This window comes from Grus americana, chromosome 1 (assembly GCF_028858705.1).
Source record: "Grus americana isolate bGruAme1 chromosome 1, bGruAme1.mat, whole genome shotgun sequence".
NCBI lineage: Eukaryota > Metazoa > Chordata > Aves > Gruiformes > Gruidae > Grus > Grus americana.
In genome coordinates this window covers 51,019,144-51,046,262 of record NC_072852.1, presented here as the reverse complement: position 1 = coordinate 51,046,262, position 27,119 = coordinate 51,019,144, and the positions used below count along the sequence as shown (strand labels likewise).

General features: G+C 42.2%; 1 long non-coding RNA gene across 2 annotated transcripts in view; it reads left to right on the top strand.

Annotated features, from left to right (window-relative positions):
• LOC129201837 (uncharacterized) overlaps positions 1-23,206 on the top strand; it is a 36,610-nt gene extending 13,404 nt beyond the window's left edge. For both annotated transcript variants that reach the window (XR_008575510.1, XR_008575509.1), the window contains 2 exons: positions 19,696-19,906; positions 22,720-23,206. This is a non-coding gene — a long non-coding RNA (uncharacterized LOC129201837). The remainder of the gene's footprint in view (positions 1-19,695; positions 19,907-22,719) is intronic.
• The last annotated feature ends 3,913 nt before the right edge of the window (positions 23,207-27,119 follow it).

Sequence of the window (27,119 nt, the reverse complement as noted above, 5' to 3'; positions counted from 1 at the left end):
GAGAGGAATAAGACAGAATTTTTCACTTGCTAGACTTCCAGTCAGTAATTCTGTTGTAAGAAAAACATCTCTTGTCCGCTTCTGTAGTTTGCAGTTCCTGTCCAGTTACTTGATTATCTGAGCTCCTTCAGTGCAAGATAGAGAAAGATTTCCATGATACAAATGGAAGGTGTCCCCTCATACATTGTAAATAAACTGGTTTTTTTTTTTTTCCTTCTATTGTAGTATGCAAGGGTGAGGTCTCACAGTATAGCACAGCAGATCTAAAGGTCACTGCCATGTGAAAAAGCTCATTTCTCTCATTTCTCCCTCTGTTCCCCTCTTCCTACTCTTCCTCCTGTCACCAGCTGCGCAACTCTCCCCTTCTTCTTTCCTGGTACTCATCTTGCCCTTGGTGGGCCAGCTGAGCTTATTGAACCCACAAAAACTAACTCAACACAAGAAAGCGAATATTCTTCTGAGAATTTAGTGAACCAGATCAGCTCAGCTGAGCTGCCAAGCCATGCAAGGGATGGAGCAGGAATGGTGGAGGAGGCAGCCCACCTCATGTAGCAGCAAGATCTGGCTGTTGGATCTGGCCAGCTGCAATGTGAAACCTTACCTGAATGGAAGCTTGCAGAAGTCTGGAAAGGGCACAGCATAATCACCGCTGCTATTGTGTCTTTTACTAACTGGCCTACCCACCTCCTTGACTTCAACAACTGTTTTGAATAATTAGAAGTTAAATTTAACTCTAAATTGCTTCCCTGGGGACAAGTCCCTCTAAGAATAATTCTCAACAGGCAGAAGATTAATGGCAGAATGAGCAAATAACAGGAGCCAGTGGACCTCAAAAAGAACTAATGGGACTAATGTGTCTTCTAATCCCTAGGAGTGGGTCCTTCTCTCGATCATATTTGCACATACTTTGACCAAATTAGGACAGCTACTCAATACACGTGGAAAACAAGAATGTTTATTTTTGTAACATGCGCACGAGTACTGTATCTACATACAAAGCAACAACCCCAGTGCACCATACTGCAGCCCAAACATACGACTTCGTCCTCCTTTCCAGGCACTCTGAGTGTGTTAGAGAAATTGTATTCCTCCCCATCTTTGCTCTGGCAGCTGTATTGCTTGCTGTGCCTACATACAGCCTCAGGACAGGCGTGAAACATGGCAGGAGTATGCTAATGTTGCGAATGTGACCATACTGTAGCAGGGTAGGCTAGCATGTGTGGATAAGCTCTGATTAGTTACCTCTAGCATTGGCAAAAGTTAAGACAAGGGGTTTTGCTCTGTGCCTTATGCATTGTGCAGCAGGTACGTTATTTCTGTCTGACAAGTGATGCTGGGAGGATAAATCCACTAATATTTGTGTAGCACTCTGTTGCTACAGTTACTATATCTTGAACTGACTAACTCATCAGGGTGAGCTACCAAAGGGGTGAGTATGGGCATAGTCATCTTTCCGTACAGAGGTAGCTCTTCCAAGCGGAAAGTGGGGGAGGTGGTGCGTGGTTTGAAGATGTTTGTATTGTAATGTGTCCCTGCCACGCTGCTGATGTCCTTGCTGTTTCTGTGAATAGGCAGACTTCAGCACATTCCTCTATCAAAATAAAAAGTGCTCATTTAATAGTTAGAATCAACTGCATTTTATTATCTTGTCTAGCACTATTCTGCTTCCAGCCCAATGCCCTTGGAGGATATTGCTTTAGGCGCATTTTAACTACAGGCATTTCTCCTCTACTAGATTCTCAGCAGACAGGGATTAGAATGCGGTACTTGGCTGAAGCTGTCCTGCTGACAGATCGCAGTGACCTTGCTGTGACTTCTGTTCCGAGCTCACTGGCACTGCTGGAATTTGACACACTAGAACATGAGATACTGGCTCCATTATGCCACTAATTGGTATCCAGAGCATTGTGTTCCTGCCTCCTTCACCATCTGATGTAGGTGGCAGATACTTCTAATTTATCTCTGCCATGTGATTTAGGAGGCTTAAGTCTCTATCATCAGCCAGTTGATGCCCGTATCCTTTCATGTGGTTGTCTTTATCATAAGCAGGTGTAGAGCTTGACACAGGCTTGTATTGTAAGCGTGGCTGGTCTCCTTATCTTATTGCTGGGTGCTCTTCTGGAATGGAAGGAAATTGTTTGCTTGTTGAGCATGGATAAAACACACTAAATATTTTTCTCAAGCATCTTTAGAGGCAGATCTTAAATATTTTCTTTATTTGTCAAATATACAGTAAGATAATATTTTATTTCTGCAAGATTATTTAATTTTTGAACTGCATAGATTTGGCTTTTATTTTTGTCTAGCAGTAGTGTGGAAGGTAACACAGTAGGAAAATGCATATTCTTAACCAAAATACTTCAGAGTTTGCTCTGAATGGCAGTTTTTGCTTTTATAATGATTTTTTTAACTCAATAATCACAAAGCTGGAGGAAAGGGTCAGCAAACTGAAACAGAAAACAATTCCACATGCGATAGTGCTTCTTCCCCCCCTGCCCCAGACAAACAAAAAAAAAGACAGTAGATTTCCAAAGTCCAGTTTTGTCAGTCCTGCAAATTGGAATTTCATGCTGTTAATTTAATCATTAGGGAAGTTTATGACCCTGAAGAATATGACTTGCAAATGCCTTGGTATCAGGAGAGAACAAATAACAAATCTGGCCCGGAGGGAGCAGAGGGAGTAGTTGTAAGCAGCAAACTACCTGAGACAATTAACAGAAAAATAAGTCGTGGATTTATGACTGCAGCTTTGCCAGCTGAAAGTAATAGTTATTTATTTCCAGCACTGGTTAGACACCTATGGCTAAATCTACAGGGGGACTTCAACATTGTCAAAGTGACGCTTACCTTGCAGAGTCCTGGCTCCCCAGGTGGAATTCACAGCCTGCTGTTAGAGCCCATGGCTCCAAGGCAATCTGTGGAAAGGCAGGTGTCCTGAGAGTAAGATGCAAAGCTAAATGAGAATCCATATCCTCTTTTTAGGTACCTAAGTGCATCCTTTAAAAATGGGGTAGATGACCACTAGTGTGTAGAAGTTAGAACATAGATAGGCTGTGGATGGCTGGGGACAACTCCCTGCTGGGGAGGCTCTTCCTCATCCTTGATTCAAGGACTGTTCATAAACTTTCCACTAGCCTGCCCACAAGACTCAGTTCTTCATCTGAAGAGTCCTATGTGGGCACAAGAATTTCCAAATCTGAGAAACAGGGTAAGAGCAATTGATAGGAGAGCTTGCAGGGCAAACCACAGAGCAATTATTGTCAGCATAGGTATGAATGCAACTCACATCCCTGAACTGGTTTGTTATAACTGTGCCACCTTTCTCTGAACGGGGAATAGTTGGAAAGCTATAGAAGTGAACTTCTGATAATATTGACAAGATGAGTTAATAACTCATAAACCATACTAAGGAGGCTATTCCAGAAAGGAGTTCAAGCAGAAACATTGAAAAAGTGTTTAATGCACAGGACATGTTAAGGACCAAGCTCTCTCCTTTACACTTTCATCTCACTGATCACTTTTTAATGGCCTACAAAACCTGACAGATCTGAACAAGCAGATACTCTTTATTGAGAAACTCTGAAGATTGATTTCCTGATTTTATTTGCTCCCTGTTTGAGTACAGGTGGACAGAACTTAAGGCAGAATTATTTCTGCAATAAAGATGTGACAGAGATAGGCTAGTAAAAATCTTCTCTTTTCCTTGACCTTACTCGCATGACCTAAATTGGGGTTAGAAAATACTACAGCAGAGGTGGTCATCTGCTGAGTACAGCAGTTACAGTTCACATTTGTTATAATGATCATACAGCTGAATTTAAAGGCAACTATTTCGAAGGATGATAAACTACTGCCCAGTAGTTTGGTGACTTAAGAAAGGACTTTGCATGCAGTTTACCTATTTGTTTTTCCTAGATCATATTACGGTTGAAGAGCATGTTGGTCACTATGCTGGTTTCCTAGAAGAACTAGTTGCTTTATGCCTTTTTGTTGTTGTTATTTAGTGAAACAAACTTATTTAGGTATTTTTATGGTTCCCTTTCTCCATCGTGTCCAAGCTCCTCCTAAGTATCTGTTGATTTCTTCTCACAATTTCCTTGATATTTCTCATGTCATCGTAAGTATTTGTAATATAGAGGAGAGAGCACTTCCCCCCTCCCCCCCCAAAGGAAGAATCTTAATCAAGAGGCAGTTACCAAAATCATTATGAATTGAAGGATTCTTTGTCAGGCAACATGTACACAGTAGTGTTTAGTAGTTCAGCAAGATGGCTTGATTTTTTTCAAGAGGTTGGACCTCTTAGAGATTAGGACCTCAGGCTGTGGTTCCACAGTATGAGGCACCTGGTGGCAGTGCCAGATAAAGGGGTTCCTGCTTCCTTCTCCTAGTACCTCAACATACTCTTTCCTTCCCCTGCACTGCAAGGAACTAGCCCCTCGGTCAGCCACACAGAAGTAATGAACCAGATCAAGGAACTAATCTACGTTAAAAAATAACCTTTGTTTTGTTTTTAACTCAGAATGGCCCCTTGGTGGAGTTCATGGCAGGATCTCAGAAGTGGTGGTGCAGGGGTGGTGTTTCACAGTGCAGCTGTGAAGGACCTGCTTGGCCAACGGGAGGTGAAGGTGGAGCTCCAGGACAGGATGTTTCTGCCAAAAATTTGTTACTGTGGAACTATGGTCTCAGATTTCCCATCTTCCCTAGAAAGAGCAAAGCCTTTTTCTTGCCTCCTTACTGCCTTCTTTGCTTTTCTTAAAAGGGACACGAGACCTGCACAACTGCTATTTTACCATTTCTTTTCAATAAGGCCACTGTGAGAGCATTCTAGTATCACTCTGTGAGCAGATTAAAGTATTTTATTCTGCTATTGACCACTTAGATCTTGAAAGCACACTGATTATTCCCGACTTCCTATCTTCAGTTGTTGCTGAAGCAGTCATTTCGATTGAATTGCTTAAGCATAGCATGGCCAAAGGTTAGGGAAGCTATAAAACCACAGGTAACTACAAATTCTCCAACCTAAAGACATGTTTGAGGAGTGATAACCTATTATCAATAGCTTTGCAAGTGGAATGACAGACTCTGTTAATCATTGTGAATAATCTGCTCTGAAGAGTTCAGATATTGTCACCAAGGAGTGGTCCAGTCCACCCCTCATTAGGGTGATGAAACTACCATACTTCAGAGGGCTGAGGCCAAGCCTTCAAGGTACAACCAGTTAGCCTGCATTTCTGGGGTGTGGGCCCTTTCCCGCACCCTTGGGAGGAGAGCAAGCCGAAGGTGGTGCTGGCTAGAAAAGCAGAAGTTGCCCCACCAAACGGCATTTTCCACAGACCCAATCATAATCCCACAATCCAGGGGAGAATTCTCCACTTCTGTATGGACCGTGAATTCCCCCAGGCCTTGGTACCATGACTGTTCCTGCCTGATATACCCCCTCCTGGGTCACCCAGCGGTGCAAACCTGAGCCAGATGACAGACAGGCACGTGACTACATTTTTGTTGAATGTCTTCTGGTGTGGATATTCGCTTTCTGCGTTTATTCAGGCTTTGCAGCGGCCATGTAAAGATGGGCAGTGCTTGATCTGGCATAAAATCTGCCAGTGCAAAATTAATCCATCAAAAATGCTTTATTACCTTTGAACCAGCAGAGCAAATTTATACTGGATGAGTGCCTAATGTCCCACGGCCATGGCACTTCTGGGTCCATTGCCTGTTGCCACAGAGGAGAATTTACTGTACTGTTGAAAATTTGTAGACCAGAAAGAGTGGGACCAGGTGAATTTGGGGCAAGGAGTACTGAGGACAATTTTCAGATGGGTGGAAAGGAGCTGGTTATCAAGAAGTTTCTTGAAAACTATGCTGTGAGGAACGATATAGAACAAGGGATCTCTGGATTCAAAAAGGCAGCTGTGGGAAGGCCTGTTATTTATGAATGAAAGCAGAAGGTGGGTCTGTCTTGTATTACAGTGTGCTCCTTGCTGTTGAACAGATACGTCCCAGAGTAACTCTGCTAAGCGATACTGCTTAAAACATCCTCCTTATTGGTTTTATCAGGTCAGGGGCAATGCAGCCTGTTACTGTTATTTGAGTAAAGAAGTGTGTAGATCCACGTGTACAAACACAGGCAAGACCATGTCATTGTCTGAGAAACTTAATGTCTAAGTCTAGACAGGCATGATCTATACTTTGAAGGTTCAAACTGGAAGCACTACTAAGAAAAAAAGTTTAATTACTGTCCTTGGAGCCTGGTTCTCACCCAGCACTGTCTGGTATCAACAGCTATCTGCTGTCTACCATTCCCTGCTGTCAAAAAATAGATGGAGATAGAGGCCATATAAACTGAAGGCATAAAAAGGCAGGATTAATTTTTTTTCAGGGGGAAAAGGTAAAGGCATGGCTTAAAATGCAGACATAGGAGTGGAGAGTTTGGCATGTTACCTTTAGAAGAAAACATTAGTAAACATTTACTCAGGGTCTAGAGATTCCCAGATACGTTTATCTAGAAAAGGAAGATAAATTAAAAAAATAGTCAGGAATAACTGTTTGTAAGTAAGCTAAGTATCTCACAAAATGACTCAACCTGCCTGGAAAATGTTGCAATCTCGGCTTAAGGCTGGCCTGCCCCTCCCTCCTCGCAGGTGAATGCTCTTGGGAGCGGTGGTGATTTGACCAGCTCCTTTGCTGGGTAAGCAAGGAGCAGCTTGGCTGAGAAAATATTATTTCTAATGCTCTGTTTGTAACCTTGAGAGGATCACCACGGCAACAGAAGTTGCTGAATAGAGTTGGTCATGACATTTTGACAGAAGAAGTTTTCCACTAGAATATGCTGGTTTAATGCAAAAGTGTTGGGGAGAATGATTTGATGTTGACAATATTTTGGTCTGAAAAAAATTGGGGAAAATCTGAAAAATGTCTTGGAAGGAAGAGGTTTTTTCTTTTTTAAGCCTGCCACCTTCTCTCCTGGGTCCTTTCAAATCAGGAAACAAGACTACTATCTCTTCCTCTTCTATTTTGGGACTAGTGGTTGAATTCCCAGTTCATCTTCTCTTTTTGTCTCTTTATTGTTGATACTTCTATGAAAAGGCTCTAAAAACAGGAAGTGAAAGAAGCTGCAAATCCTCAAATACCTAAAGTATTGGGTTTTTTGAAGTTCTGTTTTAGGAAAGAGAAAATCTGAAATAAAAGCAAAATAATACAGTTGAAGAGTGTACAATAATTACTTGCCCATTCTGTTTTGCATATTTGATTTTATACCATATGGCCTAAAATCTCAGATTAAAACTCAAGTGTTTTGTCTTCTTTGCTCTTCATGAGCTATCTTCATCCCTTCTCTCTACTCCTAGACCTGAAGTGCTGGATCAAGTGGCAGACAGATTTGTCACTACATATATGATATGTCATTGCATGTCATATCCTCTCACTAACATTATTAGTTTCACTGAGGAAAGGTTTTGGGACCTGCAGGTGCCAACCTAGAGATTTGTCCCTTTTCCCGGTGATGGCTGCTTATGAAACCAGTGGAGAAAAGGGTATGGGTAATAAATGTTTCTGCAGAGACAGTTTTCACTGACTCCTACCATTCAGTGTTAAGAATATGAATAAAAATGAAACCATTAATTCTTTGCAGTCAGAAAAGACAGCTAAATGTCCTCCTCGCTGTCTTCAGCAGGAATGTTATTTTTAAGAACTTCCCATACGACTTTTGGAAATCGATTCAGCACTTGAAATCATTAGTCAAATTTGCTGATTGTTTCAGTCGCTTGACTGCCTGCTGTCACTAGCTGCCATTTCCGTACCACCTCTCCTCACACTGCTCTGCTGCCGAGATTACGGTAGCCTTCCCTTCTTTCCCCCACACTTGCCAGATCTCTTTGAGGAATGTCTTCTTCAGGGTTTCGCAGGTGAACGTAGGACTATAGCTGCCTCACGCAGGGCCAGGTGATGCCTGCACTCCTGGGATGAGTTTGCTCCCAGGTCCGGTGAGGTGGTGCAGGGCCAGACTGCTGTTGGAAACAAGGCAGGTCTTCCTCCACAGCAGCAGACTGTTTCACAAGCATGTACTGGTGCAGTCAGCCGTAGCAGGTGTCTCCGAGCTGAAAGCTGCTGCAGTACTGCAGCTACGCTGAAGTGGTACACGCAACAAAATCCAGCCTGCTGTCTTTATCCTGGAGAGGACAGGAAGCAAATATTTCGGCAGCTGTCAGACACCCAGATATCGCCTCCTGTACCTGCCTGTTGGCCAGCACAGAGTCAGGAACTGCTGCTGCTGCCGCCAAGGAAGAACACAACTCCCTTTCCAGGAGCCAGCCACCACCAGCAAGCCATGCACATTAGCATGGTCTGGCATCATCTTACATAAATTTGCCATGCAGGAATGTGCTTAATCACTGCAGGTAATCATACTGTGTAAAGAATGCTGGAAATGGTAACAGGATTTGTCAAATAACCTATAAATAACCAAATAAATCAACTCTGCTCTCGTGAGACCCCACCTGGAGTATTGTGTCCAGCTCTGGGATCATCAGTGCAAGAAAGGCATAGACCTGTTGGAGCAAGTCCAGAGGAGGCCGTGAAGCTGATCAGAGGGCTGGAGCACCTCTCCTGTGAGGACAGGCTGAGACAGTTGGGGTTGATCAGCCTGGAGAAGAGAAGGCTCTGGGGAGATGTAACTGCGGCCTTCCAGTACCTGAAGGGGCCTACAAGAAAGCTGGCGAGGGACTGTTTACAAGGGCATGTAGTGATAGGACAAGGGAGGATGGCTTTAAGCTGAAGGAGTGTAGAGTTAGATTAGATATTAGGAAGAAGTTTGTTACGATGAGGGTGGTGAGGCACTGGAAGAAGTTGCCCAGAGAAGCTGTGGATGCCCCCTCCCTGGAAGTGTTCAAGGCCAGGTTGGATGGGGCTTTGGGCAACCTGGTGTAGTGGAGGGTGTCCGTGCCCATGGCAGGGGGCTTGGAACTGGATGATCTTTGAGGTCCCTTCCAACCCAAACTATTCTATGATTCTATCTGGAGAAAGCAATAAGTTTCTAACTGAAATAGCTAAGATGAACAAAAGGATGGAGGTGAGCAGACACAAATAGCCCAAGGTCACACAGCATGTTAGTAGCAGAGCTGGGGTGAGTATCCAGCATCCTAGTTATCAGGCCATTTTCCTATCACCTAATCCATAGACTGTCTCATGCTTTAGGTTGAGAGCGCTTACGTCTGCTTTGGATACATTTTTCCTGGAAAACATCATCTCTACTTACCTCAAACTACATCACACCACACAGTTTGCACTTGCTGTGGCTGCTCAGCATCTTGCCTCTGGTGTTAAAACTGGCAAAGGGGCAGATGATATCCCCTTTGTCAAGGCTGGCCGATGGAAAAAGGCGCAAAGCCAACATTGAATGCCAGCTCTGATAGGAGGCTGACGTAAAAGAGGCTGAGGAACCATATAGGACTGCTGCTCTGGTTATATAACCTGGAATATTTTTTGTAAATGCTTAAACTGGCATGCATTGTGTTTTGGCATGTGTTTGTCAGTGCCCTTGTTTTATAGCCTTGCTGAAGACTCATTGACAGATGGCACTCAAGAGAGTGCTTTTTATAGGTGCCAGCGTCCAACTCAGATACAGTTTCTGAAAGCAAAAGGTGTTTGGGGGTGGAGGGATCTGACGCACTGCCAAAGTATTTTGTAAAAGGTGCTTTAGTGGTACTTCATACTCTTCAAAAAGGGGAGGTATGTGGGAGATGAATGAGGAACATTGACTCTCGTGGATGTTGAATCACCAGATGATTCTGGTAGAAGGTGAACAGCATTTATGAAATGGAAAAATAAGAAAACAGAAATTTAAAGGGCATACACCCTGTGTCCAGGGGAGGCAGGATTTGGGCAATGCCTGTCTAACCTGCTGTTCTGGAGAATGATTTCTTGTCAGCTTGACCCAGTTCTAACCTGGAGACTGTGTTATAAGTGAACCCAATTGTAGGCTATCTAGTGCTTCATAGCACCTTTCTCCTTTGTGGGATGGGGAGCTTGGGGCTGATGGTCACCCCAGTGCAGGCTGAGCCCTAACTGACAGGACGCTTTCCCATGGGGGCCAAACACGGTGGGCAGAGCCTGGTGTTGGTAACAGGCTCTGTCAACAGCCCCAGACTGAGGGAATGATGACCCAGGTCCAGGATCCATCCAGGGTGTCCATCCGGGAACAAGAGGAGTCAGAGCCAGAGACAGTGTTGGAGACAAGGCTGCAGCGTGGATCTGAAGTCCATGCCGGAGGCAGGGCTAGAGGCTGGCACTCCTATGGCATCGCTAGCGCAGGGACCGATGGCTGTGAACTGAGCTGAAATGTGGTCCTGGGCCATGGGCAGGGCGGCAGGAGATAACCCAGGCGAGGTTCATCAACACCAGTAAGGCCTCTTGGTGCACTTAGGACCCTGACACTTAGAGAAGAAGATGAGTGTTTGCTACAGGATGATTCACGTGCAGTGGCTGTCCAATTTTACCAGAAGGAGGAAATAGAGGTGGTTGCACCTGCAGAAAATGCAAAGAGCAGTTTGTTTCTACTTATGACTTTGCAGTTAGGTAGATAAAAGTAACCAATGCATTCCTTATTCTGCTGTCACTAAACCCGTTATTCAGTAGAAGTATCGGGATCTCAGTGCAGCTGCTGTTTCTAGCTCTGGGGCTGAAGGATTTGCAGGATCTGACTCCTTCCCACATGTTTGGGAGCCAGGACATGGCAGTCCAGCCACCCCCGATTCCCAGTCTTCTGGTTCGCGCGTGCTCTGTGTAGTGGGGATTCAGGCTTCCAGTTGAGGTGTTTGGGGACCAGATGGCAGGCAGGCTGACAAACAAGCATAATCAAGGGATTTATTAACCACAGGCACTTTGCTCCTTTCTGTGTACTAGGGAGCTATACATATCCCTGAAACAACGCAGGTCCATAAAGTACCTTTTGTGGAAGTCTGTGGCAGAGACAAATATAGAATCTGTTTATTCTTGGAAGTGTTCAGCTGTGGAATGATCCTCTCTCTTATGGAAGATATAAATCTGGTTTACCACACACTTTGCAACTTCTGCAGCAAAAGAAGCAAGGCTGAAGAGCCAACAGTCTTCTCTGGAAGGCATCTCTGAGTAGGGTCTTGTGTGCACTGAATGAAGTACGGGGTCTTTGCAAACCAATGGTATGTATTCCTGCAGTGAAAGATTACATTGTACAGCAAATATATTGTAGTGCAGGGGAGATGAAGACAAGGTAATGCAGGCAACTGTATCATTTCCTAATTCTTTCCTGCAGCCTCAGGTTTACTTTTTTTTTTCTCTGACAGGTTTGTCGTGTGCCACTTCACAGGGCTTAAAAGGCAAATAGAAAATGCTTCACAGCATGAGGCCCACTTTATTAGATTTTTTAAACACTAAGAAGGGACTTCACCAACGTGGCAATGATATTGATACCCCATGTAGGCCATTTGAAGCCTTTAGATTAATTGGACGTGTTCCCATCCTTCCTGTGTGCCCTCACCAGAGTGGAGAGTGTCAGTTTACCCATGTCATGTTTGCTACAGCAGGAAAATGGTGGGATGTCTTCTCTGAAGGGGACCGCGTCCTAGTGGGCTTCGAACCTTCTGCCTTGTCTAGGCAGCTTTTTCCTGTTCACCCTAACCTTTTTTGCTCCATTCTGAAATTCAATCCTTAAGATTCTTGTCCCAGGCTACCCTTTTCCTCATCTCCTCTCGTCCCATGTACATGAGAAAAAGGTCTTCTCTAACACCAGGCTATTCCCTGCTAAGCTTCAAACTTCTGTCCCCAAATATGGGGTTATAAAGATTTTTTTTTAAAAAAAAGTTTACCTGCATTTTTTAATGTGAGAAAAATGTGAGCAAAGCTGGCTTTTCTATGAATTCATTCTTACACATTGTTGCACCATTTTGACTGATACTTTCTTAAAGCAGATGTCCAGCTGGAAAATTTAAGCTACGGGGATGGAGCTCTGGCAAAGTATTCAGAACTAAAAAAAACCACCATGGAATGGGAATTGTCAGACAATGCTAATTATAGGTGTGGCAAGCAGCTGTAACAACCAACATGGCAATTTCGGCTGTCTCCCTCTGTTTTGCAATTTAATGCTCTTACGCTCTGTTGCCTAATTTTAGAGCAAAAGCACACTAGCAATTCACAACCAGGTAATGCTTGTAACCATCTGGAACAGAGATTATCTTAAAATGGGAAGCAGAGGAAACACTTTTCCATGTGGTTGTGACGCTGTCTGTTCCTGACCTCTCTAATGACTGGAATTTAGGGAAAGCAATCATTAGAGGGAGGAGAGGAAGGAAACCCAAGGGGAGAAGGTGGAGCAGGACAGAGTGCCAGAGCATCAGAGCCAGCAGAGTCAGTAGGTGCACGGACAAAAGTAGGACCAAAGATTTGTAGTGAGTGAGAAGCAGAGTCAGCGTGTGGATTAAACCATTATCAGGGAGTGTAAGGAGCACTAGGGAGGGAGGAGAATGCAAAAGATTAATTTGAAAAAGCAAATATTAAAAGAATAGGTAGGAGAGAATAAGAATCATGATTTGAGACTAATAACAACCACCAAGAAACATGCACGGTGGTCTAGTCCTGTTCAGAGAAACTGCTATCTATCCTTGAAATTATGACAAGGAAGATCAGCTGCTCCTTTTGAATTATAATAAATATTTTCTCTGAATAAAGGGCAGGTGGAGGAAATCTGTCCACAAAGACTTGGACTGAAATCTATGTTCTTCATATAAAAAGAAGAAAAATAATTTGCATTTGTAGCTTTTTTTTTTGGTCCACTAGTACATGAATCCTGCTCAGTGCTTTTAGTCAGCCCATCTTACCTTCCTCTATTTTCTGCATATGAAATCTGTGAGGAGGTTCTGTAGGGTTTTTGGTGATAAGAGTCTTCAGAACTCAAAGATGCTTTGTGTAGCAACTCATAAATGCCTAACTAAGCAAGGATGTGGCAACAGGTAGTAATTTCATGTAACTTCATTGTTTTTAGTATAGTTCCATAATCAGAGCAGTATTATCAGACTGACCAGCATGAACGATAAAGACAGGCATAGTTTTGAGTTAACTGTCATTAACAGTTGTTCATTCACTTTAATGTCAACCTACTTCCAGATACCATAAAAATAGGTTGCATTACATCTGGATAGAGTAAATAGCATGACAAAAATGTGTGTGGATGTGTTGTGTGACAGTCACTCTCAAAACACTACCATAGCTCATCACGGAAGTAAGGTAAAGCAACAGCATGATTTGGGGTGGGTTAAGGAGAGCAGAGGAGAAAGGGAGGAGAAGGGAAAAGGAAAAGAAAGGGATATATTGTAATGATAGTTACATTCCCTTCAGAAGCTACGCTGAATTTTGTAGATAATGTTTTGTCTGGCAGAAAATCACCAAGTCTCACTTGAATATAAAAACCATAAAAGTTCCTTTAAAAACATTCATATTCACAGCAGAATCAGAAAAGAATTTAGGCAGGGCTGTGTGGGAACCCACCTGGGGTAATGGGCACTGGTGGCATTTGACAGTCTTTAACTGCTTCAAAAATGATGGGGTTATGCTTATAACTAGAGAAAACATACAATTTAGATCAGAAATTTGTATCTCTCACTTCATTAGAAAAGAATAAATATAATTGTAGTGCAGAACTATGCATTATGACACTGTTTTTGAAATATGTCAAAAAAGAATGTCTTGCAAATCTGCAAAAGTTCTGAACAATGGAAATCTTGGAGAGGAGCAACACACGATTGGCTTGGCTGCAGTCTTACAAGAGCTTTACGCTGGTTGGGGCGTAATTCTTCTGCTGTGAAGTTGAACTGTGTTTAATACTCTGCTTGCTCACAGCATTGTTTTTCAGTCCCAGGAAAATCATTTAAATCAACTTTTATGATTCTGGAAAAAAATCTGATATTTAGATTGGCTGAGCAAATGGGGATATTTTTGAACTGGCTTCAATAATTTTCTGTAAGATAACAGTTGGCTTCCGACAGATAAAGCTATGTAATTAGTCAGCCATGACCGAAATCAGAACTATATAGCTGAAACCTGTTGTTTAATTAGCATTCTCCCACATTTGGAACTATCATAAGACAGTAAACAGTTCTGAGTCTTCCTGAAAAAATAATGGCCGAATACCTGTAAAATCCATTATGTAATAATAGAAGTGCTGCTAGCATTACATTAGCAATTTGGAGAGCTGGCTTTGCCAGTCCTTTCTGGATTTTCTTGGGAACATTTCGTCTCAGGCATCTCCGGCATCTCCAGCTGTAAACTTTACTGATGATTTTGCTCCCACACTATGTTGTAGCTTTCATCTCAGTGGATTCACTTGAAGAGGATCAGTTTGAAGAGATGGGCCTTCTGTTCCTTAAATATTTTATTTTTGCAGAGTTTTGGACAGATTGTCTACTATGTTTAGGGAGTTCTGACCTTTTTTCCCACTTCAGACTCTTATATAAGGAGCTTGCATTGCTTTCTTCACAGCTCAAGACACATCATGTAAGGTATTTCTCTGAAAGCAAAGCCAATGCCTTTTCAGTGGCGTGTGCTCCTGATTTAGCAAAGCACAAAGGTGCTTGGTGGCACACTTACCACTTCATCTTTCATGTCTTGAAATAAGGACAGTATCTTTGGTTGTGATCTAACCAATTGTACGAATTAGCTAGAATGGCATTTCCTAAATGCTTATGAAAACTTCATTTAGGATCATGCAGTTCTGAATAATATGTTGCTATGATAAGTCTAGGTGATTTCCAAAATCAATGGGTCTGTGTTCCTCATGGTTCCTCCTGGTGCAGTCTTGTTGCTGCTCCAGACACTAAAGCTGTTGTCTCAGAGCCACCAGTGTACCATTGTTTCTGATAGCTGCTCAGCCATATATAGCAGGCATAGAAGTTGTGATTTCTGTTATGTCATTTCAGGTAACTGGATTTGTGAGTTTGTTTTGGTCTTTTTTTTTTTTAAGTAATTTTGAAACTTTAGAATTATTTAATTGCTTGCAAATCAAATAAAAACTCACTCTGGTTTAGATACTTAAAAATCAATCATCCAAATCTAAACTGGCCTTCCTGGGCTTTCTTTGCAGTTAGAAGAGAGAGTTTGACCTCCAGGGAGCAATGAATCTGACAGTAGTCAAAAGCTAGGGCAAGATGACTTGTCTTGAAGAGGTACTCAGTATACTCACTGACTACACAGAGAGTCAGGAATGACCACCCTACACTTTGGCATCTGAGTTTTAAACTCCTGGATTAGAAAAGGTGAATTCTATCCTTCCTGTCACAAATATGGTTTTTTGATATTTTTTTTCCTGTGGTGATAAGAACATCTTGATGCTTCTTGTATTTGTTATTTTTCAATGCAAAAAATATAGATTGCTTGGAAGTTCCAAGTCTTGGTTAAATTCAATACATATATAGCAACTGCGTATCTGTATAACTGGACTACTCCATCATTCTCTTCAGTCTAATCAAAATATGAAAAAATCATTCAACTAGGATGAAAAGAAAGAGAGATCATATTTCACAAAGTTGTGTGCTAAGAAAATAGTAAGTTGTGGTGGATAAAGTATCTCAGAAATGTGAATAAAATGAGGTATTTGGTTTCTGGAGCAGGCAATGGAACAGTATGACAAACAACAGAAATTGATCTATTTGCTGGGATTTTTCTTCTTTAGTCAGCTGTTTGCTAATTGGTTTTAACACTTTAAAAATGCAACTTCTGATTGTGTTTTGAGCTGTGCTTAACGTTGAACGGCATAGGATTAGAGAGCTGAAACACCTGTAGGTCTCTGAGGCAAACACCTAGCTCATACGCTGGTCACTGCAGCCTTTGTGGAGCAATCTAGAGTTGGCAGAGCAAAGAGAGAACAGCCCACACCAGACTCCCTATCACACTGGAAACAATCAGCTTTTCTGTTAAGACCATCGATTCCTCTTTCCTCCAGGTTCCTGACAAGCGAAATAAAAATCAAGGGGTAGCTGGAGGCTCACTGCCGTTCAGAAAGCTGGAAGTGCAAAAGGGCTGTTGATTCTCCGGTTTGTGCTTTTGTGGAGATCAGTCACTGTGCGGGGATAATGAAAAAAGAGAAATGCTAGCAGGGAATCTGCCCAAGAGGAGAGGCGGGATCTGGATCTGCCCCAGATGGCAGAGTTTGGAGATGGTTATCCTAGGGCAGGAATGGGAATGAGAAGCCTATGCGAGACGAGGAGAAACAAAGGACTTCTGGTGGGAAAAAAAACAGTAGGAGAACAACAAGAAGGAACACAGGGTACCTCTTCACAAAATAAGAAGCCCCTTCACAGCCAGGGAAGAAAGGAGCTAGACCTTCCTGCAGAGGAATTCCTCAGCTTAGAGGTAGTTAACATCACTTGATCATTCTTCATGGGTAAAGAGAAGGACTTGAAACTGTTGAAAGCACTACAGAAGTGTATGCTGAAAAAGTGGATATGTATAGCCAGAGGTGTGATGGTGAGTCAGGTGGCCATACCTGGGGGAGCTGCAGTCCAGCTGCCTTGTGCGCAGTCACAGCAATGCAGCGATGGCAGGGCTTCACTGCAGGCTGGGAGGGCCACCCTCCATGAACGTGAGCTGGGCTGTAGGGAGCCTCTGCCATGAGACTCTCACCATTGCAGGAGGGACAACGTTGACTACATCACTGTAGTGGAGACATAAGTAAATTCCTAGAGGACCAGCCTAGATATAATGACCAGCTCATCTACAATAGGTAAACAGTGGACTCTAGCTATTAGCTTACTGTTTTTTAACTACATCACCCTCTGAGCTAGTGAGGAAAGCCATCTACACCCCCTTCTTTACAGACTTTGATAAAAAGGGAAAAGGCACTGTGATAAGGTGAAGTGCTCGTAGGAAGGACTGAAGGATCCCAACAAAGAATGTAGTGATGGGGAGAAAGTGAGGAAAAGGAGCTGGATTTAGGGAGTTGTCACAGTGAAAGATTGTGGGGTTTGGTTTTTTTTTTCCTCTTCATTTTTTCTTACATGCAGGAGAATATTTACTATGTCTGAGCTATGTCTGTTGACTGAATTACTGTAGGTCATGTAAATTTTTTCTCTCAAATAATAAATTATTCAAGATTGGGATTTGGAAAGTTACGGGTATGGTATTTGCCTCTTTCTCCAGTGGCAGAGGCTGGCTACAGGCACTTTAAAATAACACAGAATTTTTTTGCACTGGACATTTTTTTCAGACCACTGTACTTCTATCCAGCCCAAATCCCAGTGGGATGCAGTATACTTAAATGGGAATGCTTATGCTGACATACTTTGCTCTGGTCTGAGAAGAAAAATAAACTGTCCCTGTATAAACCTCTTTGATGCTATACATGGGGTCCATCTTCCTAAATTTAGGCACATATAAATTACTCAAGTGTTCTGGGCTTCCTTTTAGTCAATGACAGAAATAGTACCTTCAGTATACGTATGTAAAATATCTAAGACAAATCAGAGGAATCATGCTGGAGGTGCCAGTCCCTCTCCATTAACTGTTCAGGGTGCTTAACACAGATCAGATTTAGACATGTAACTTTCAAATGTCTACATCGGAATGAGATCAATCTGACTGTATGCATCTGCACTGGAACTTGATTTGTTGCAGCCACACTAGTGCAAAATCATTAATTCAATAAGCAGACTTGTATGGGTATGACTTTTTCCCCCCTAATGTAAGCCAAAGCTTACACTGAAGGCACATGACAGAGCTATCGTGGGCTGTAGGTAGGTACTTTGGTACAACGTAGGAACAGCAGGCTGAATACTTATGTCGTTGGGTTTGCTAACTGTGCTGTAGAAATATTACTGTGATAAGTATCTGATCGCTTTTTAGTGCACATCCAAAATACAACAGCTGATAACATGTTTTGAGCTGGTGGTATAGAATTAGAAGCTGCCGAGATAATGCTGCTGATAGTTAAGCTTGCCAGACACATTCCTCTATAAAAGCAGCAGTGTTTCATCCTAGTGTAAGTACAGTTGATTCTTGACTTGAGTGAAAATAGTTCTGATTTTTATGGAAAGCAGAATAGTGAATTTAGACAAAAAACATGGGCTTTGCAAGAGAACCTCTCTCTACCTCTGCCGCCCCAAATAGAGAAGAGAAGGTTTACAAGGACAGTGTTCATCATGGATTAACTTTCTGTGGCTTTGGGAAAAGCCTAGGCTTGATTTTGGGGAGGTATGTCGATGCTTTGTGTTTGGGAGGGGCTTTCCTATAGAAAGCTGTTTGTAGCGCACTCAGGCTTTGGAGGTGGCCTTCACTTGGTGGAAAAGAGCTGTGTGGATCTCATGCATTTTGGCCACGGTGCAGGCAGTGCAGAGGGCATAGGAGGTGTTGAGGCAGGTATACATGGCAGCCTTCACCTACAGCGCAAGGTGCTCGCTGGGAGGAAGAGTCTTTCATATTGTATGGAGAACATACTGTACCGTTCTGAGCTGGTGCTCTGGGCAGAGACCCCAGAGTGCCTGTACTTTATAAAGGATGATCTAAGTGAATGGGTCCTTCACGTTTGATGGTAATAATTAGGAATACTGTTTGAGATATGTATCTAAATATGTTCTCAGAATTATTTCTTTTTCAGTAATCTAAAATTTTAAAATGAGCTCTATAACATGCTGAAAACTGAAGTGCAGTTTTAACCCCAAAGTGAATGACATTATCCCCAAATTAGCAATATTAACATCCTTGTACCTGTATGTCAACCCTGTACATCCTCCTACTCTTAGTCCAGTTTAAAAATGGTTACTTGCATGGCTCAGTATGAACATTATTTCTGTCCGCAATCAGTTACTAAGGCCTCAGCACATGGTTGGGTTACAGGGGCTTGAAAAGATGCCCCTGAGCTAGCAAATCACAGAATCACAGAATGGTAGGAGTTGGAAGGGACCACTGGAGTTCATCTAGTCCAACCCCCCTGCTAGAGCAGGATCTCCTAGAGCAGGTTGCAGAATCACGTTCAGGCGGGGTTTGAATATCTCCAGAGAAGGAGACTCCACAGCCTCTCTGGGCAGCCTGTTCCAGGGCTCTGTCACCCTCAGAGTAAAGAAGTTTTTCCTCATGTTCAGATGGACCTTCCTGTGTTCCAGTTTGTGCCCGTTGCCCCTTGTCCTGCCACTGGGCACCTGAAAAGAGTCTGGCCCCATCCTCTAGACATCTGCCCTTTAGATATTTATAAGCATTGATAAGATCCCCTCTCAGTCTTCTCTTCTCCAGGCTAAACAGACCCATCTCTCTCAGCCTTTCCTCATAAGATGGATGCTGCAATCCCCTAATCATCCTTGTAGCCCTCCACTGGACTCTCTCCACTAGTTTCCTGTCTTTCTTGAACTGGGGAGCCCAGAACTGGACACAGAACTTCAGATGTGGCCTCACCGGGGCAGAGTAGAGGGGGAGGAGAACCTCCCTCGACCTGCTGGCCACATTCTTCTCAATGCACTCTCAGCCTGGACAATGTGTAGAGTTTCCCAGGGAGCACTGGTACAAAACAGGTAGGCAGGAGGGAGTCCTGGCTGTGGCTGAGGTGGCAGAAAGTTGGCATGTGGACAAAAAATTAATTATGTTTTTGCCTGTAACTTTGTAGAGTGATTATTCCTTTAAAGATATGCAAAATCATGGGTAAGCACCAGTGTGAAGGATGAATCTTATTGTGTAATTTCTTGTAAGGTTTCTTGAAAGGTCTAAATGGGAGCACCTACTGGACCACATTGTGATGCCCTCCCACTCTGCCTGCCTACATTTTCTTCTCATAGAAAATACAGTTTATGGAGGAAAACGGATGAGAAAGCAATGTGTACACTTTCCTTTCCTTGCAAGCTGGATGCCAACAAGTGCCCCTGAGTCTTGATACGCCCCAGGTCAAGACAAGACATGCCAGGTATGCATACGTGTGAGATTTGCATAACACTGCTGGTTCCCACAGTGCCGACACAGCTTGAGAGAATCTTTGAGTAGATTACTGAGGTACCACAACGGCCAGAAGTAGCATATGTATCTGGACTAAATAGGAGCAATCAAGGGCTGGGGAAATGTGAGTGTATTGTAATAGCAGAAACTCCTTCAGTTCCTTCCTTTTATCCAGTTGGATCAAGCTGTCTGGAAACATTTCATGTCTGTTGTTGCCTCACACAAGGAAAAAGATGTCAAGAAGAGAAGAATGCTGTGCACAACTCTTGCTCACTGGGTTTATGTTGAACTCACTAGGATCTGATGCAGAGCTCTTTTTTTAAAGTATACAGACCCTGAAATGTAGTGGAAGCTATACTTTTAAATTGTCAGCAAAAGGCTGGGCTTATTTATGCCTTTTTCCAAGGTGTTGTGCAAATATAGAAGTTTACTGACAATTATCATGGTTAAGTTTTCAATGAATGCTTAGTTCTTACTTGTCAAGAACAAAAAGTCTTAAATATGTTTACAGATCAGGCTGCTGGTGACCTCCACTTTCTGTTTTGTAACGTTTAACATGCAGTTTCAATGTTTTGTCTTTTTGCTTAGCAGGCTGAGCCTCGCACCATTACTCTTTTTAAAATAGTCTTCGTAGCTTAAATGTTAATTGGAGTTTCTCTTGGGGAGGTTGAGGCTTAAATGCTACCGATATAGCTTTACATGGAGCAAAGTAAGAATTAAGACAATGTGAACTATGTCCTGGTGTTGCATCAAAATGAAGATATGGAGTGCTACCAAACTAGACTTGCGCAGGGCACCACAGAGGTGTGTTGTGTAGTATCCATGGAGTAAGACTGTTACCTTGCAAGGCAGAAAACAATTGAATAAAACTCACATCAACTTACATTAGCTATTTCCTGTTAGGAAACACTGGATATTGTTTTTCATAGGCACGCTTTATACAGCACATGGTATGATAATTGTCAAGCGCTGTGGTACTTCTTCTTATTTGGTAAATCTAGTACATGTGGATGAGATATTATTTTTCCATGGATGTCTTTATATGGACTGCAGCCAGTGCCTCTACCTAGAAAACTATGTCAATGTAATGCAGCGTTATGTAAGTTTTGTTTAGGTTCTTATATGCTGCACGTCACAGAGTTGAATGTCTTCCAGAAGTCCATTAAGTGATGGGATTGTCCTCTGCTACATATGGTTTTCTCTCTCCCATACTTTCCAAAGGTGACTTGTGTGCTCTTTTTATTTTCAGTGTCTTTTAAAATAGTTATTACATTATCTGTACACAGTTCTGTATGTATTTATGTGACTCACATTCAAAGTAGAAGATAGCGAGCTTTGTGCTGGGGCTACTTCCAGTGGGAACTCATCCAAAAGCCTGAGACCAGCCTGAGAAAACTCTGTTTTCTGCAGAGCTGTTCTTTGGAGATGGATAATCCTGCTGCACCTGCACGATGAAGCTGCTGTCTATTTTTCCTCATCCTGTCTCTCTCTGTAGGTAACCTTTCACATAAGCGTCAAGGGTCCCAAACTTCTGAATCCCTTAGGAATAAGGATGCAACACTGAAAGTAACGCTGCAGATTGAAGACAGGTCTTAGACCTGCACCCGTTCAGGAGTGGTTCTCACAGCAGCTGTATCTTGTCCGTGCACGTTGCAGTGCTGATTCTCTGCTGTATTGTGGTGAGGGGGATGGCAGGACCCAGGCTAGAGTGCTCCCGGGAAGACCCCACATTGGAAAGAGTGTTGCTGTGGGATATTCCTCCCCTCCTTTCTTTCATTCTTTCCATCTTTTTTCAGGCTGAAGTCTAACTTTGGGTCTTCAAATTCGCTGTTAGAGCTTAAGCAGCATCTGATATGTACCATACAAGTGATTATTAGAGTAGCGCAAGCCCTTTTGACCAGGCATTACTGCTGTGTAGTTTTTCGACTTTGGGATTTTTCCCCAGCTGGATATTGCTTTTGAACTGAAATGATCTGCATGTCTCTTAGGAGCTGAGCTGTCTGGAAAACATTTTGATCAAATTCCAACACAGTTTTTCCAAGTGTGTTTCTTTCGCCTTTTGCTAGCTACTTCCTGATGCTGTTTATCCAAAACACCACCTGCTGTCAAGGGCAATGCTGGCCATTTGAAACGTCTCCATGTCCATGAAGCAGCTGTACCTATTAGGCTTAATTTCTGCAATGAATTACCAAGTGTATGTAATTTAAAACCCACTGTTCTTCTCTGCCCTCCTACAGCCACCAGTCATCTCATTTCAGCTGCAAGCAGTGATGGAATTAGGTTGCCAAGAACCTGGAAGGTTTGCTTTCTCTGTGTACCAAATTTAACATAATATATGTATGGGTTATGCAAGAAGGAAGACAGTTTTTCTGTTTTCTTGCCATATCATATAACCCTGGAATCATGAATAGCAACATTAACTGTTAATTTCAGTTTATTTGGAGAAAAAGAAGAAACAAAAAGGAAATGAAAACTAAGCTTGGGAGGTGTGCAATAGGAAGACACGATTCTCTAATAAATATTTTAAAATTCTAAGAGAGTCTGAACTTGGGACTGATATGCAAGAAAACATAGAAGATTTACATATGGTGTGGATGTCCAAGAGGTCTGAATCAAAGTGAAACAGAATAAAGTTTTGCATTATAGTGGTCTGTGCTACATTTGGATCAAGAAAAGAGGGAAGGAAAGAAAAATGGAATTATTTGAAAGTTCAAGAAAGTACAAGTGGATTCCAACATCATAATAATTCCTGAAATAATTCTTTTTTTCTTTTTTTTTCTTCAGGAGATCCTCAAGTACCGTGGAATAATGGAAGAGTGTCAATAGCAGATTGGAACATGAGCTGTCAACAAGCTGGATGAATGGTGTGATTGTCACATCCACTGAACGTTCCAGAGCTTTCCTGACAAGGTTTTAAGTTTCTGCCAGTGTAGGCTGATTTTATTTTGATTTTTTTGGGGACATCAGAAAATTTTTAGACTCTAAGCTCTATCAACAACTGGAAGGATCTGTGAGGACTAATGTAACTATTTGTTCCAAGCAACCTACATTGCTCTTTTTTTCTCCTTTTGGCAAGTATCCATGAACACATTTAAGTTTTAGAAAGCCTTGAAGTAATAATTACAGCTGGATTTGACCAATGGATCGCATGGACTTCTCACCATCTGTGAGTGATGAGGTCTTTTCAGTACAGACAGCCAAATCGCTGTAACATTAACAGTTTGATCCTCCAAAGAATCTGGATACCGAGTTAAAAATCATGAGACTGGGAAATTTTGGGGATAGCATTTTTAAGTTTTATAAGTCATATTGTTATTGTCTTCTGATCAAATGCACTTGCCTTTATAAACCGATTTTTCCTCTTCCATCTTTCTCTCCATGTTTCTGTATCTATTTCAACCAACTGCTTTTTGGAGAATTCTCTTAGAACAGAGTGTTGGGTCCTGGAATATTTCTGAACAACTCGTAATGGAGTGGTTAAGTATTGAATTCAGCGAGGCTGTTTCATGAAGGTTTTTACATTATTTGGACAGCTCTAAGACTTGCTTACCTCGCTCCCCTGCAACAAAACAAAACTTGATTTTTAATACTTTCTGAGGTTACCACTAGATATTACATCTGCTGTCAAAGCCTGTGACACTCGCTTAGGTCTGTGAAAATCTCTGAACCTCACAAATAAACACTTAACAAAAATATACATTGCATACTTGGCAGTGGAGAGATGCCACAGTTAGATGACAGAACCACCCTATGGAAAGGGACTCACCATGCATTTCCCAAGGAACACATCTTATTAAAATAAAATACAAGGAAAATAAGAACATATCAAGAATAGTGGTCTGTGTATTTCAAAGGCAAGAAGGTGTGCCAAGAAAAACATTGTAGTCGTGCTTCCAGTTTAAAACAACATTTGAGAAGCATTTTAAAAAACTTTTTACTTCAGTTTCAGTTTGGTGCCACTGTGGGTTTTCAGGCTTACAGGACTTTTTTTTTTTTTTTTAAATCTAGACACAATATAGAAAATACAGAATTAAGAAAAAGCATTCCTAATATTGGAACCCATTTGTTATCCAGTTCAAAAAAGTATAAAAAGACAAGATGTCCTGGAAAAGAGACAAAAGAAGAATGTCCTAGAAAATAGCTTAAAACCCCAGAACATCTAAATCAGATGCATTTATATGCAATAACAGGTAATATATTTATCAAACTCGTACTGGTTGAAAACCTAAAAAAAAAAGTAGTCTTTCTTGCAGTAACAAAAGCTAAATGGCAAGTTGGTGATGAAAACCCTTGTTTTAGTTACCTGAGATCAGGCATAACAATCTTAGCTGCAGTGGAACATACACTGTCTCTTTAACGACATTACACAGCAGCTTCTGCTGGCTACATACTATATAAAATCCATTTTGCCAAATATTGTTCCTTAGAGCAATTAGTAGCAGAATAGGAATGGCCTGGAGTTGGAAAAAAACAAATCAAAAGAAATGTTTTTTTCAGACCACGTTGTTATGGATAATGAAAACTGAATGGAGAGTAAGGGAATGGACGCGAGGAGTAAAGGGGACAGGAGTGATGCTATCTGGCTTTAGGTGACATCTGGCAAAAGGTGACATCCAGAAAATGTAGCTGATTTGGACAGGAATGAACTACGAACCAGCCAAACTGAGTAGTGCTCGGAAGGGAACATAAAGGCTTGTGTTTCTGATCAGTCCTGCGTCGCCATCTGTCCCTGCTCTAAAGAGCACAGCAGCCCTGAGTGCCTCTACATGGCTGCCTGCTTAGGCCGTTACCTGAGCATCTCTTTTGTTTTGCTGGATTTCGGTATTCCCACCAACGAGGGGGAGTACAGAACTTTAGGAAGTGAATCTGGATAAATTAAAAGAGTAACCTAACCCAGCTGTAAAGCAGGAGAGGAAGGAGGGATGCCGTACTGTTATTGCTCCTGTGCAATGTGCCGTCCGCCCTGGCCCTCTTGACCTCCCCAGTTTTCTTCTCTTTCCCCTTTGGCTGCATTTATCTCATGGCAGCACATTTTGTTTCTTTAGCCGTCTGTGTGTGATAGTTCAAGCTACAGAACTGGACATTATTCTATCCAGTTGGTTCCATATACTTCCAAAGATGAGAGGAACGTGCTCCTGGGTTCTAGAGACATTTGTGATGGGCTGGGAGACATGGGTTAGAGCTGTGTGTTCAGCCCCAGTGGAGCAGGAAGCCTAGGACACTCCAGACCACCCAGCTTCAATAGAATGAAACTACCTTGTCCTATCTCCACCAGGGTTTTTGATGTGCTAGATAAAACAACCAAACCAAAGCTTTGGAAGGGGGCAGAAAATGGAATCTCTATAAGAAGTTCTATAACCAAACTAAAACTTTCTGAAAAACAGCGAGTTAAACAAGTTTCTGGAGATTATTTAGCTCTTAAAAAAAATGACATTTTTTCTTCCTTTCTCTGTGTCTGAAGTTTCTTAAGCTGCCTGATGGGAGGCAGTGAAAGCCTAAGATCCTGTAAGCTGCTATGTCAGGGAAAAATGTAACTACCCTTTAAAGACATATTTCATCCTGCCTCTCCTATTACTAGGCTGTTTTCTGCACTGGGTATTTGTAAGTTACATTGATCTTCAGAAAACAAAAAAAACCCAACCCAAACAACCCCAAATAAAAACAGTTGAGTTAATTTCAAAACCTTTTATTCGAGAAATAATGTGTGCATAATATGAAGACTGTCAGATTAATGCAGCATGCGTAGGGGAGGGAAGGCACGTTTCCCCAGCATCAGATACTTAAGACAGGCAATTCAAGATGTCTTAGCCAGCCCAGCTGTTGAATCCTGTGGCCTCAGTCCCTCTCAGCTGGATATCGTGAGAATTGCCTGCTTTGGGGGTGCCTAAAATTGGGTGGTGCCAATTATCCTTTCTATATAAATTTTTAAACAACTAATAAATTGCCTCAAGTCTTCTATGAAATATCATGGAGACATTTACTTTCTGTTGGTTTCATTTCCCAGGAGTATATTTTTATTTCTTTCATTCTCCTAAATTGTCCTTACCTAATTTTCATGTCCCATTCCTTCCACCATTATGTTATGATCCTCAGAACAACACTTCATGATTTGGCTGTATCATAGGTGAATCAAAACTGATGTACAGTGGGAAGTAGTGCTTACTAAATGTAAACATCAAGGCAAACTGTTATTTACATGCAAGACAGCTTTATTGTTATGATCATTTATTTATTGCACTTCTAGCGTACTGGGAGCTTTGCAGCACATATTGCTAGGTGTGCTCTCTGCCCTTTGAATACTGATATTTTGGAATTCTCCTGAGAATGAAAGGCTGGTTGATCTACTCTTGAAGCTTGACAGGTGATATTCTTATTTATCTTTTTAAAATGAGAAAACAAAATGTAATCACCATTCTTTCTCACCATCTGGAAAAAGGCATATAGCAGACGTGAGCAGTTGCAGTTCCCTTCCTCTGTTAATTGCACTGGGTAGGAATATTTACAGGTTTTATGATCTGATTTCCTTCTTCACGCAATGTAATTCACCACCACAGTTGGGGATAAATACTGCAGGGAAGGTAGCGTGAAAGGTAAAGTATACATTTTTTTTCAAGGTGGTGCATTTATCTGTTTAATAAACCTGGTTCACAGCTTCCGACAGCTATAGCCAGCCATTAATAATGTAATTTATGTCAGCCCATAGGGGCCTGGTAGCAGAGCAATTAGGACACCTGGCCTCAGAGCCAGAGTCACGAGCATGGGCTGTGCTCCCTACGTGTGCTGACAGTGGTTCCCAAGGGATCCTGCCTTAAATGAAGGCTTAGTCACTCAGGCTGGCAAGTGGAAGGTGGGCAGGGGTGATGCTGACAGGCTCACACCCGTCCTTGCTGTTTTCTGCAGAAGTGGGTGTGCTTTTAACTGTATTTACCCAGGTCGTATCCCAAGACTCAGGGCGATGGTGGATGTGTTGTAGATGCATATCACTGCCCTCTTATGGATGGAGTCAGCGGAGATTGGGAACATATCCTCGGTTCCCCACAGCAAGGTGCATGGAATACTTCGGGTTTAGAAAGCCTCTGTGCATCAAATGGTGGCAGCCTTAGCTTTCCCAGGAGTGAGACGTAAAAGCAATACGTGCTGTTGCTCTGCCATTCTGGAAGGGGGACAAGCACACGAAATTGCAC